The 6618-nt window shown below is 40.6% G+C and overlaps 1 protein-coding gene across 2 annotated transcripts in view; it reads right to left on the minus strand.

The window, feature by feature from the left end:
- The window catches only part of chrm4a (cholinergic receptor, muscarinic 4a), a 99675-nt gene extending 93429 nt beyond the window's left edge, over positions 1-6246 (minus strand). The window contains exon 1 of one of the 2 annotated variants that reach the window (XM_072591945.1): positions 6217-6246. The gene's annotated coding sequence lies outside the window, so the exon portion shown is untranslated. Of the gene's footprint in view, positions 1-4222; positions 5046-6216 lie in introns of those variants that run through there. The other variant, XM_072591944.1, reaches the window with a different exon arrangement.
- Between the last annotated feature and the right edge of the window lie 372 nt (positions 6247-6618).

Here is a 6618-nt window from a genome sequence, read left to right on the forward strand (position 1 = left end):
GGCAAACTAAATACAGGCATTCTCTGGTTTCACTCCGAGTCGCTAATTATGCTGTAAATATCATTTGTAAAACAACAAGCAGGGGTTAAGTTTTTGCAAATCTTGGAGCTGGAGGTATGAAATCAAATTTATTGCCTTATTCAAATATGGATTTGGTATATTATGTGGATTAGTAGAAAGCTGCAAGTGTACCAATCCCAAACCATAAATAAATGGTGCCTACCTGTCTAGGATGTTATAATTATATTACAGCAGCAATCCAGTTATTAATGTTGTGAGCACAAGCTATCATCTCCATTATAAGTTCTACTGACATATTCTTTGAACACTTTCAGAAAGTGCGACAGAAATATGAGAATCATTTGCATCAAGCTGTAGATAAATATTTATTTCATAGTCCTACCAAGATGTCTGGGTTGTTATGATGGTTATAAACCACTCATTTTATATAGCCAATTGCACAATGTGCTATTGCCACAAAATATTGCCCCAGTTATTTGTTACCCCATTTAAAAAAGGGTGGAGTTGCCGTATCTAATCGACTTGTCTCCAGTCCAAATCATTATCTGAATCAAAATTGTTTAAAGCATTGTGTTTTAACTCCAATCCAGCAATACTGTTCAAATTACTACATATCTCAAACAGAAATGTATGAATTAACTCAATCCTTCCATGAAGCAGTAAGAAAGATTTATCTTATTATATTTTTAAACAAAGCAGAGTATTTCACTATTTCATCAATTATCTTCATGAGGAATTTATTGCACATGCATTCTAAAATACTCAATTAGTTCAATTTTGCTTGTTCAGGAATTGCATAGACTAAGAATAATTGGAGGAGAAGTACTTGAATTTACACAAGAGAATGATTAGGAAGTGAGTTTTATGTTAGATAAGGATTCAAATATGCGAATGCATTTTTACTTATTATAAATGTTGGAGTTGGGCACCTTGCATTTAAATGATAAGAAGTGACAATCCTGATAATTGGAATATCAGCTGAACTGTCCTTAATCCATCAAATAGCACTGCATTGTTTTACATATGGTGGGTCATTGATAAAAACTCAAGGTAAATTATCATTATCTCAAGGATAGTTTTAGTCTGGAAGTAAGATTATCATAAATATAATTTAGTTGTGAAACATATGTTTTCAACTAGGATTCTTTAGTACCATTAGTTACTAATGATCAATACAGCTAAAACATTTTTCTTGTTGTCATGTTGCAAATTCATATGAAAAACGAAGGATTTAAAAGGGTGTTCCCTATCCATATGTTCAAAGCTGCATTATCCTATTTTACCAATTGTATATTATAAGAAGTAGTCACTGAAACATGCATTTGAAATGAGAGGGTTTTATGTGGACAGATGTTCTAAGGAGCATTGTGCTTTTAATTCTAGGCAACTTGTAGCTCTTGGCATTGGCTAATAAAGGGGTATTGGCCTCCATATTTAAGCAGAGAAAAAGTTCTTCATTGATAATAGGACTAGCATTGTCACTTCGGGAGATTATTAAAAATATTTAAAGGCGATTAATTTTGGATAGAAATTATGCAAGTGACTTTATGGGGCTATTCCCAGATTCAGGGTTCCTTCACCATTTAGGTTGATGATGAGCTGAGTTTATTCATTGTAGAGAATAACCTTTGTTGGGAGTTGAACATTAACTATGGGATCTGGTTTGTTTCCAAATTGAAGTGGTTATCCATTGTTTGGTTTCTGGTTACTTTGAGATTAGGCCCAAGCAGGTCGATTTGAGATTGGAGCTGACTTTCTGATTGATGGTGCAGGTTAACCCTTGATTAGAGCTGTTGTGTTTTTTTTTCACTTTGAGTTAATCTTCCTATCCCTGTTTAAACAGGTGGTATAGATTGAGAAGTCATATTTCAGAAGATTGGATTCCTCATGGAAGCTATTAGGCTGCATTTTGATGTAGAAATACATGTGATATTCATAGCATTTATCATAATTTATCCTCAAAACGTATATTCTCTGTGATTGTAATTACTGAAACATGGAGGTTGCTGCCATAGTTGTTCTGCTTCTTCTACCATTTTGCCATCCAACACAGCACCTATGCATATTGTGCAGCATTACATTCCTATCCTTACCTCAAAGGATAACTCCCAAAAAATAGTTATAGCATGTCCTTTCCCATGTAAATGTCTTATATTGTGGTAGGTATTTATTGCTGTTGAGCAGTTTCACTGGTGATTACATTAACCTTTAGAAGTGCAAAGTCTCATTTCTTCACCTTTTAATTATGGTTGAAAATCTCCACACAAATTGGAATAACTTATTTTCATAGATCCATAGATATATCACCTAAGGAGACTATTGGGTCCTTTGTTCCCCTGTTTGGTAGATTTGGCCAATTAATCCCACTGTCCTACCTGTAAATACTTTCCCTTGAAGACTTTGATTGAAGCTATTCCATGACTCTTCCAGGCGGTGCAATCCAGATCACAACAAAATTGCTGTGCAAATATAGTTTCTTCATGTCATTTAAAAAAAGATATAAGAGCATTCCCTTTTGGTATTAGATGTGAATATAGCAAGTTCAGGATTCGTTCTAGATGGGCATTTAGTCATTCATAAAATCAGTGAGTTTACTAAATGAAAAGCAACATACATGTCCTTAACAGCGTGCTGCAACTATGTTGGTTTAAGCTGGGAGTGCTCCTACTTAGTTTACTTTGATATGGTCTAATCACAGGTTGTTTAATATGGATCTGGTCCTTAAAAAAACTAGAATTCTGTGAATTACATTAGGAACTGCCAGATCTGGAGGCATTTAAGGTAAGGTTGGATTCACTTTGGTTTTGAGATAGTTTTCGGTTTGATTCATTTCAGTCATTTCCATTCATCATGGTTTGATTGCTTAGAATGGAGTTTGGCACGAAAGTACATAGTTTGCTTTTCTCATGATCATCTATTCCTTGCTTTAATAATGGATTGGGGTGACTTGGCATTCAGGGATTTATGTAGTGGGTGGACTGATTGCTCATTGTTGGATCCGCGATGTTCAGTTTGCTTCATTGATTGGGTCTGATTGAGTTATTTGTGGGATGGTTCTGATCTGGACTGATGTTGATCTGTTGTGGGCTATTACAGTGAGGAGTTAATTCAAAATTTTAGCTTTGACTTTACTTCTAATCCGTTCACCTGTGGTTTGTTTGCATTATCCAATGGATCCAGTACAGTGGTCATTTCCAGGAAACTAGACTCTCCAACAATTACACTTGTTTGGGTCTGAATGTTACATTTAAATCCCCCTGCTTCAAATCCGGGCAGGGAAATTCACTAGGGAACATCCTTCAAGTAGAAAACGGCATTGTTAGTTGACAAAGTTTGCAGCGATTTTCCTGATGGTTTGGTTGGTGGGGATTTTGAAGGGGAATCTTGGTCGTAGGCATCCGACATTATCCCACCACTGTGAGGGGTGATCGGATGAAAAGCTGATATAACTGTGTAAAATAACTCGAATTAATATTAAACTCAATTTACGATTGGATCCATCAGGGTGTTTAAACGACAAACCAGTTTTGAATTAACTTACAGAGTAAGAATAAAAGGGAAGCCTTGTCAAAATGACATTCCGGTGAGTCAAACAGAAACCAGGTGAAGGTACATCTATTATAATTCAAATGACACTTAACTAATTAAAAATGTACAGGCTTCATTCTCCTTAAGGTAAACACCAAATATCACTGAGGTCACACCAAATAAACATTGCAGTTACTTATAAAGAAGGCAGCCAAGACAAGCACCTTAATACTCTACAAGCACCTTAATACTCTAGGTAAAAGATTTGCTTTGACTTGGGAAGTGTGGGCCCAATATTTTACCAGTGAGTCGGATAGGAGAATGAGGGGTTTAGGCACAGCATCCCAAGAGACAAGCGCGCTTGCTTAGCGATTAAAAACCATTCCCCCCACCACCACCCCCCCCACACCCCACCCCACCCCACCTCCGTAAGATTCAAAGTTGCAGGAAACTTCCACTCAGTTCTCAATTCAATTCCGGGGCTTAACAAGACAACAGCAGCCGCTTACCAATTACAGGCGTGTTTAATGTAAAACTTCCTAAAGAAAGTGACAATCCTCACTGTTTCCATTACAGTGCTTTACTCCAAGCTGCACATTGACCGAGCGAAGCGCGGATCACCAGCGGACATTGATGATGACCTCACGGGCAAGGTAGTAGAGACAGCACCTACCTGAAGTCCACCGCAGCCTTCATATCTGCTTTCATATGCACTCTTGAGGCACTGTTACAATCCTTGGGAGGATTCGCCCAGGAATTTCGAGAGCTGGGATCGTTGTGCTACCTGCCCGCCTACCTCTGCTAGCTGCTGGGAGTTATGGCCAAATACTTTTGAGCGTCCGTCGAACCTCTTCTGGAACATTTTCTGAGTAGCTTTCAGGAAATGACACCCCCGCCCCAGCCACCCCTCCCCGCCCTACTTGGTCGCCGTCCTTTTCGGGGGGAAGGGAGCAGAGTTCCCTGCTCCCATTAACTCGTGTTGGGAGAGACGGTGGAGACTGAGTAGGATGTGATGCTGTTCGGTGAAGGCACTGACTCTTTTTTCGGTCCAGAGAAATAGCGGCAAGCCAATAGAGGTGATGTAATGCAAATGCAGCCAATCATCACGGAGTCTCCCCATCCCCTAGTTAGAATATACATTAATCCCCATCCAAAGCATCGAGACTATTTAACACTGAGCATTGTCAAATTGGAGTCGTTCGGGACCATTAAATCATCCAAGTTCATGGATTTTATGGGACTGTTACAACAGCAATCAGCTGCTAAATTGCATTCATTTCTTCACTGCCCCCTTCACAAATATGTATCCTTTCAGTGGGGAGTGCTGGCTGACATCACAGACAGAAGTGCAAGAGTTAGGGGGATGGGAGAGGAGTGAAAGTTAGCACATATCCAGGTGACATGCCCACTGCCCACAAATGTGCAATGCTCATAATCGGAGTTAAGATGAAGCCATGAGCGTGTGTGTGTGTGTGTGTGTGTGTGTAATTGGGGAGCCGTTGTTTTCGTGGTGGCAATTGGTTGGACTTCGAGAAAGAAGCCTCCAACTTCGTGATGCTCTTCCTTACTTCACAGCCTCACTACCTCTTGATGCATGTTGTGGATGACTCCGGGTCACCTGGGGGAAAGTGTTGCGCTGAAATTACCCATGGGCACATCTCGGCCAAAGCAGCTAAGAATGTTGGCATTGGTCAGTCTCACTTGCCTTCTTGAGACTCCAGCCTTCCGTCTCCTCATTCCCGCTGGCTCTACATCGGTGACAGTCATAGCAATGGGGCATTAGACAAACGCATGTGTCATGAGGTGACTATGGAACCAAGACTGAGATAAGAGTATGTGTTGGAATGCAGCGGCTAACTTTAGCGGCTGCCAGATGAGACGCTGAAGGTCTGATGATCTGCTCACAATAAATTCGTTGACTGGATTAGCTGCTTGGAAAGTCTTTAAACTGAAGGCTGAAATTTTATTGGCTGTGTAAAATCATTTGGGCCCTTCTAAAGTCTATGTTTTCCTCATTCGGAGTCAAATCTGCGTCCTGTGAAACTCTATACGGAAATATTAGTCATGTCAGGCATCCTGCAAAGCGCAAAAGCGCAATTTTAAATCTTTAAAGAGATTAAAGTAAATTCTATTGACTCCCACCTGAAAGGTAACACCTAGCCGCAACCAGTAAAATACCGAGTCATGAGGCTACTCTTAGCCCTAATCCTAACGGCAGAAATTACCTCTTATTAATCTTACTGTTAATTAGAATCTAAACTCGAACCAACCGGGAGCCGCCAGTTCATAGAATCTGACACCAGGTCCATGTGGCCAGGTTGATGTAGCTCTCCATGACAGGGTTGTTGGGGTGTGCGTGTGTGTTCGTGTGGCATGGGGGTGGGGGTGGGGGTGGGGGTGGGGGTGGGGGTGGTGGCGCTAGGAAGGGAGAATTTGCATTTCAAAACGACCGAGACCTCTGTATCCCAAGAGTGTCAACCAACACTGTGAGCAGATTGCCCTTTAGAGGAACAGTCATCCTGGTTTCCATAGCACGTATAGCACACAGACAGATTATTCGACCTAACTCGTTAGTGCTCTGTTCTGCAAACCAGTTTCCTCTCGTCCTACTTTTTTTTAAAAAAACCTTCTCAGCAATACCCTTTTGTTTCTTCCGCATGCACTTACCTAACGTCCACTTAACCTTCCTCGTCTCGATATTCGACACGAGTGAAATTATCTTTAGACCTTATTGATGGATGCGTGCGTGCGTGCTAACTCCGTCCGTGAACAGATATCATTGCAAAGAGGTGTAGACATCTCTCAGTCGTGTCCGTCCAGGTTACAGCCGACAGATTAGAAAAGTAATTGAGTCTCTTGCAGATCTGTACACTCACAGTGCAGGGAAATTGTTGTGCTAATATTCTTTGTCACTCTTGATTAACCAGCATATACTTCAACCATGAATATTCCCACATGTAACGCCTTGCAGAGCCCTGTGCAATTCCAGAGGGGAATCCTTCCTTGCACGCATCGCCACAGTTAGAGTTCTTTATCAATTCAGCGAACATTGGGCTGTTTAGGGCCGGT

The sequence above is a fragment of the Chiloscyllium punctatum genome, chromosome 22 (genome assembly GCF_047496795.1).
Source record: "Chiloscyllium punctatum isolate Juve2018m chromosome 22, sChiPun1.3, whole genome shotgun sequence".
Lineage (NCBI taxonomy): Eukaryota > Metazoa > Chordata > Chondrichthyes > Orectolobiformes > Hemiscylliidae > Chiloscyllium > Chiloscyllium punctatum.